This window comes from Chinchilla lanigera, unplaced genomic scaffold (assembly GCF_000276665.1).
Source record: "Chinchilla lanigera isolate Chin_1 unplaced genomic scaffold, ChiLan1.0 scaffold00081, whole genome shotgun sequence".
NCBI classification, from domain to species: Eukaryota; Metazoa; Chordata; class Mammalia; order Rodentia; family Chinchillidae; genus Chinchilla; species Chinchilla lanigera.
Genome location: NW_004955482.1, coordinates 7,333,472 through 7,340,729, shown reverse-complemented (window position 1 = coordinate 7,340,729; position 7,258 = coordinate 7,333,472).

Genomic DNA, 7,258 nt, shown 5'->3' with positions numbered 1-7,258 from the left:
CTTTGTTTTCTCTCCTTGGCTTCTTCCTCCTCACGAATACTGAGGAGGCAATTCTTACTAACCTCTCAAGTGAGCGGTCTGGGGCCAAAGCCATTCTTTGTAGCTTTTTCTCTCCAGCCTCCCAGCACATTGGGACCCCATAACCACTTAGTGTTCTCTCCCCAGCCTCAGCACAGGCAGCAGGAATCTTGGTGCAGACCTCTCCAGAGCTCCACGCATCCCTTCACTGCAGCCTGTACTGTCAGGGGAAGAATGGCTTCCAGAGGGTCTCCCCAGGTATTGCGCAAGGTCCTCCTAGTTTCCAGCTTCCGAACAGCTCTCGTGACCCCGGTCAACTAGACCTCTGAGTCTTCAGGCGTAGCCTGTATTCTCATGTTCTCTGAGTCCTTGTTCAGCAGCTGCTCCTCCGCTGACTCTGGACCTTTCTGGTTCTCAACGGCAGGGGCAAGGGTGACCCACTGTGTGGCATGTATTCCCAGGGGTTTCTCCCTGTCGGAATGATTCACGCACGTCCCTAGGCGGGCCTCCATGGCCGGTGCGAGGCGGGCTAATTGTGTCATTGCTTCTCTGTGCCATGAAAGTTCTCGACCATGAGCAGGCTTGCCCTGCCACACGGCTTCCCAGGCACCTGCCTCGCCTAGGCAGATTCTTTGCCTAGGGCTTCCCCAGCACCAGGGCCCCTCCTCCTGGCTCCATAATAAGTTCAAGGCCAGTTTGAACTACATATTGAGACCTTGTCTCAAAAAAAAAAAAAAAACCAGAGAAAACTGTTGAAGGCGTTTGTGATGTGCAGTGAATAGGGCCAGGTGAGGACCTGGCCTGTGTCCATCACCAGCCGTTCTTCCTCCTGCTTTCCCTCACTCCCATCCCTCCCCTGGTTTCCTATCATCTGTCTTTTTTCTTTTGCTCATTAAGTTATTCTTATATAAGAAAAACCATGCGATGTTTAACCTTTTTCATCTAATTTATTTCAAAATGTTTCGTGAATTTTACTTTTTTTTATTTTAATTTTGAGACACAGTCTCACTAAGTCACTAAGTTGCCTAAGGTTCCAAACTTTCCATCCACCTGCCTCAGCCTCCCAGAATGCTGGGATTACAGGTGGTCATAGCGGGCACATGCCTGGAATTCCAGCATTTGGGAGGCTGAAGCAGGAGAACTGATGCCAGTTCAAGGCCAGTCTGGGCTACAAAGTGAGTTCACTTCCAGCCTGGACTCCATAGTGAAGCCCTGTCTAAAAAAAAGACCCCCCCAAAAATTGTATACTGAGACAGGATCTGGCTAAATTGACCACGTTGGCCTTGAACTGATGATCCTCCTGCCTTTGCCTCCTGAGTTGCTGGAATTACAGGTGGAAACCGCCTTACCCACCTGACCAAACCCTTGAGCATCAAAGAGTGTGCTGTGGTTAATTCTGCAGGGAGAGGAGCCCTAAACTGGGATTGTCCTGGAGAAACTTCTAGAAATAGTTGGGCTGGGTGCCCTTGGGTAGGAAGAGGAGGCTGAGTTTTCTTCAAAGCACACTGAGTTCGCTGGGACGGGTGCCCCTACGTGTGCACTTGCACCTGAGCACTGCCTCACTGTCACCTCGCACACGAGGCCAGCATGACGTCACGGAGCCCCACATATGTGGTCCTGCCGCCTCCTCCACTGAGAGAACGCAGGTCCGTTGGAAAGATGACAGGATTCACTCCCTCCAGTTGAGGCAGATTCTTTGCTTTGAGGTTGCTTTTGCATTGAAAGGAAGCCAGGGGACACTTAGGGTGGTAACGTTTTCCCTAGAGCAATTCACAAGTGCTGTACTTTTCCCCTGTACAAAAGACAGACCTGAGAAAAACATGTAATACATCTGGGAAAGGTTTTCTTTCCTAGGAGGCTGCTGAATGGTTAGAGGTGGACTGTAGCGGAACGGAACACTGGGGTTTATAAGTCACCCCTCTACCCTGTCCGATGCCACCCCCTCAGGGTCCGGGCGCTGTGCGTCCATGACTCGGCTCCCCTGAAAGTGCCTGGCCAAGTATCACCCCGGGGCCTCAGTGTCTTCGCATAAAAAGATGAATGAAAATGAAGCAATCTCTAGAATCCCCTCCAGCTCCAAAATTATCCTTTTAGCAGACAGTTCCATGGGGAAGAAGAGACCTTTGTCCCTCTGGATATTTCAATGTGTCCAAAATTAGGTTTTTTGCCGGGCATGGTGGCACATGCCTGTAATCCCAGCACTCAGGAAGCTCAGGCAGAAGGATCCTTGTGAGTTCAAGGCCAGCCTGGGCTACATAGTGAGCTCAAGGCCAGCACAAACTGCATAGCAAGGCCCTGTCTCAAAAAAAAAAAAAAAAAAAAAAAAAGTGTAGGTTTTTGTTTTTCTCCCAGTACTACAGTTTGAACCAAGTGCCTCTGCGCTGAGCTACATCCCTAACCCTTTTTTTTTTTATTTTTTTGTTTTTGAGACAAGGCTTCATTAAATCCCTAAATTTTCCAGGCTGGCCTAAAATTTGTGATCCTCCTGCCTCGGCCTCCCAATGCTGGTATTACAGGTGCATGTGGGCCACCACACCCAGCGTGATACACTTTGGATTGGACGTTTACATTTATAAACTGGAATTCCTGCCCCACCTGGGTAGGGTGCTGTGGCCAGTACAGGGTACTTAGCAGCATCCCTGGTTTCCTCCCCACCTGCCTCTCTCTAGACAGAGGGATTGGTGGTGGGCCGTTGTTTGGGCTTGAAGTTCTGCACTAGCCCCAAATGTCCTGGCCAAAACAGGAGGGTGTTCCTCTGGCTAGGTGCTGAGGAATCAGACTAAGCCTGTTTTCTGTTTTTTGAGACAAGGTTTCGCTATGTAATTCAGGCTGGCCTTGAGCCTGTTGGAATACACCTGCCTCAGCCTCCTGAGTGTTTGCATTACAAGCATGTACTACTGTGCCCGGCTTCAAACTGAGCGTTGAAAGGGGCCAGTTTCCTAAAACCCAGGAGACTCACAGGCACCATGTAGATGGGGCCCAGTTCACCCAGTCGGTATCATAAGGGGAGTGTGAAATGGCAAACTGGCTCTTTGTGTCCTATTTCCACTCTGCCAGCCCATTCCTGCCTGCCTGCCCTCTTCCCTCCATCCTTCCCTCCTATAGTGGGGATCGACCCTGGGCCCTCCACACTGGCCACATCCCCAGCCCTTATTATTATTTTATTTTGACTTTTTTTTTTTGTACCAGGAATCGAACTCAGGACCTTGCACTTGCCAGGCAGGCACTTATGCCACTGAGCTATATCCCCAGCCCTAATACTTTATTTTGAGACAAGGTCTCAAGAAGCTGCTAAATTGCCCAGACTAGGTTTGAACTTGCAATTCTCCTGCCTCAGCTTCGCAGAGTTCTGGGATTAGAGGTGTACATCACCACGCCCAGTTTATTTTCTGCTTTTGAAGCCAGACTCCTCTGTTCAGCACAGCAAACAAAGTGCCTTTCTCCTTCCCCTCCTCTTCCTCCTCCTTCTTTTTATTTATGTATTTATTTTTGTTTTTGAGACAAGGTCCGGCTAGGTAGCTCAGACTGGCCTTGACTTCAAGGCAATCCTCCTGCCTCAGCCTCCCAAGTGTGAGGATTATAAACTGCTCCACCACAGCAGGCTTCTGGAGCACCTTTTAAATCTTTAGATGAGATGCTCCCCAATTCATGAATTACGAATAAGAGCCAATTAGATTGTTTTTTGTTGAAGTTTTTCAACAAGACGCTGACAGAAGCCCCCTCCTCACAAACCCCCTCCACAAACCACTGGAGGACGTTGCTCTGGTGCACAGCTCCAAGGCGTGCAGCCTGAGGTCCCTCTCTGCCCCGTCAGTCCTCTCCTGACCACCGTTCCGCAGAAATGCTACTGTCACAGTCCCCAGCGCTCTCACTGCTAAATCCTATGGCCGTTTCTCAGTTTACTTGACCGTTTACAACAGATGACAGGATTGCTTACCAGGAACCATACTCTGCCTCCCTCCGCTGCTTCAGGTCCCACCCGTGGGCCGTCCTGTCCCCGCTGCCGGTCCCCTCCCTCTCGGCCACCGAGGCCGGGCCCAGCGAGCCCAGAGCCGCGCGGCCTCTGCGCGGGAGCGAGTTCCAGCCCCGCACCCTCCCGCTGACGCCCACGCAGCCGGGCTCTGTGCCTCTGGCATCTGGCTTCTTTCCCCAGGATAATTTTATTTTTAGAATAATATCTTTGAGGTTTACTTTTCTTGTTTTGTGATCACTTCTTTCTCCTGGCTGAATAGTGTTAAACTGTACAAATATAACCACGTTTTATCTGCTCCTCAGTTGAACATGTTAATTGTTCTCATTACTTGGCTAGTATTCGATGTGCTCTTCTGGGAGGGTTTTTGGTTTGGTTTGGTTTGGTCTGGCTTTTGCTTTGTTGTGTATGAGAAAGGGTCTCACTGAGTCGTTCAGGTTGGTCTGGAACTCACTCTCTAACCCAGGCTGAACTCAAACTGGCAGCGATCCTCCTGCCTCAGCCTCCCACATGCTGGGATTACAGGTGTGCACCACCACACCTGGCTCTAGCTGTGTTTTTAATTATGAAACATTTCAAGTAGATGAAAAGTATCATAGCAAATATTCACATAGTATTTACCATGTGCCAGGCATTGTTCTAGGTGTTTTAGGCAGACACAGTGGTGTATGTGGAAAATTTGGTACTCAGAGCCATTCATTTTTATGTCCCCTGTCTTCTACAAAATTAGTTTCAGAAATAATCCCAAAGTTAAATGCCTAATAAGGCTCAGTTTGGGACCACATATACTAAAAATTGGAAGGATGCAGAGACGATCACCATAGCCCCTTTGCAAAGGTGACACACAAAATTGCAAAATATTCCACATTTTAAAAATCATAGCCCTGTGTGGTGGCACACGCCTGTAATCCCAGCACTCAGGAGGCTGAGGCAGGAGGATTGTTAAGAGTTCGAGACCAGCCTGAGCTACAAAGTGCTCAAGGCCAGCCTGAACTGCGCAGCGACACCCTGCCTCAAAAAGATGAATAAATAAATAAAAATCATTTAAAAAAAAAATCAAAATTGGGTAATAATCACAGTCAAAGAAGAAATAGTGATCTGGATGTGGTGGCACATGCTTGTAATCCCAGCTCTCAGGAAGTTGAGGCAGGAGGATTGCCACAAATTCAAGGCCAGCCACAGCTACACAATGAGTTCAAAGCCATCCTGGACTACATAGCAAGACCTTGTCTCAAAAAACAAAACAAAACTAGTTTTGTGAATTTTTTCTTTTTTTTTTTTTTGAGATAGGGTCTCTCTATGCAGTTCAGGCTAGTCCTAAACTCACTGTGTACCCCAGGCTGGCCTTGATCTCGAAGTGATCCTCTTGTCTCAGCCTCCTGAGTGCTGGGATTACAGGTGTGTGCCACTACGCCTGGTCAGTTTTAATTTTGAAACAGCAGATACTTACAAGAAGTCCTACACATAAGGATAAATTTGGCAGAAAATTTATAAATTTCCCACTTCACAATAAATCCTAAACATTTTAGGTACAAAGATTTTAACTGGTACACAAACTGACATAATTGAAATGACTCAAGCTCTGGTTATTTCAAATAAGCTATTTAAAAGCAAAGGTATAGGATACCACAAGGCCAGAGACAGAAACACTCACAGAAGTACCCCAATATGAACTGATTGAAAAACACATAGTTGGGCTGGGTGGGGTAGCACATTCCTGAAATCCCACCTACTCAAGTGGCTGAGGCAGGAGGACTGCAAGTTTGAGGCTGGCCTGGTAATTTATTTTATTTTATTTTTTTGTTTTGTTTTTCTTCCAGTACTGGAAATCAGACTCACGACCTTGCGCTTGCCAGGCAGGCGCTTTGCCACTGAACTAAATCCCCAGCCTCTCGGCCTGGTAATTTAGAGAAAGCCAGTCTCAGAATTAAAACAAACAAACAAAAAAACCAAACTGAGCACCCCTGGGTTCAAAAAGCTGTACCTAGCAAGCACAAGGTCCTGAATTTGATTCCTGGTACCAAAAAACAAAAAAAGTTGAAGCAAAAAATTGTAGCTGAGTGAGTGTGTGTATGTGTGTGTATGTGGTAGAGGATATTGTGTAACTGCATTTTCCAACTAACTGCCATGCAGTATACAACACATTGGGTAAAAGACAAATTATAAGTGGGTATGGTGGCACACCCCTATAATCCCTGCATTTGGGAGGCTGAGGCAGGAGGATCATTCCAAGTTCAAGACCAGCCTGGGCTACAGTCAGCTCAAGGCCAGCCTGAACTGCATAGTGACACCCTGTTTCAAAAGGACAAAAAAAAAAAAAAGATAAGTTATAACACTATGCTAATCTGAAGTTTAAAGATACATCTTTAGAACTCAATAGTAACACCTGCGCATGGTGGTGCACGCCTGTAATCCCAGAATGCAGGAGGCTGAGATTATAGCCTCAGGTGGCTGAGGCAGAAGGATCACTGTGAGTTCAAAGTCAGCCTGGGCAACACAGTGAATTCAAGGCCAGCTTTCTTGAACACATAGTGAGACGCTGACTCAAACAAATAAAATAAAAGTGAAAAAAAAGTAACAATATTTTAAAAATTGAGATGCTTAAAATTTTAAAATCCATGCGTAAAGTCTAGGAGGAAAGCTCAGTGGTAGAGCACTCAGCCACATTCATGAAGGCAGAGTTCAATTCCCAGTATAATATACAAAGAAATCTATCCACATGTGGTGGCACATGCCTATAATCCCAGCACTCTGAGAGCTGAGGCAGGAAGATCACAAGTTTAAACCCAAACTGGACATGGTGGCACATGCCTGAAATAACAGCACTTGGGAGGCTGAGGCGGGAGGATTGCTGTGAGTTCAAAGTCAGCCTGGGCTACACAGTGAAACCCTGTTTCAAAAAGCCAAAAAGGCCACACAGGCCGCCCGGGAGGCGGGCCGCCTGCACCCAGGAAGCCATGCAGCAGGGAGCACAGGCCTTTGTGCCGGCCCCTAGCGGTGCAGGCACCTGGGAAGCAGGCAGTCGGCACACAGGAAGCCACGCGGCAGGGAGCGCCAGCCTTTGGGCTGGACCCTAGCCACACAGGCGCCCAGGAGGTGGACCCCCGGTGCCCAGGAAGCCGTGCGTCAGCGCGCGCTGGCTCATGCTGGCCCTCAAACCAGCCACCACTACACGGTCGAGAACTATCATGGCACAGAGAAGCAATGACACAATTAGCCCGCCACGTGCCAGCCACGAAGGCCCGCCCAGGGACATCCATGAATCATCCC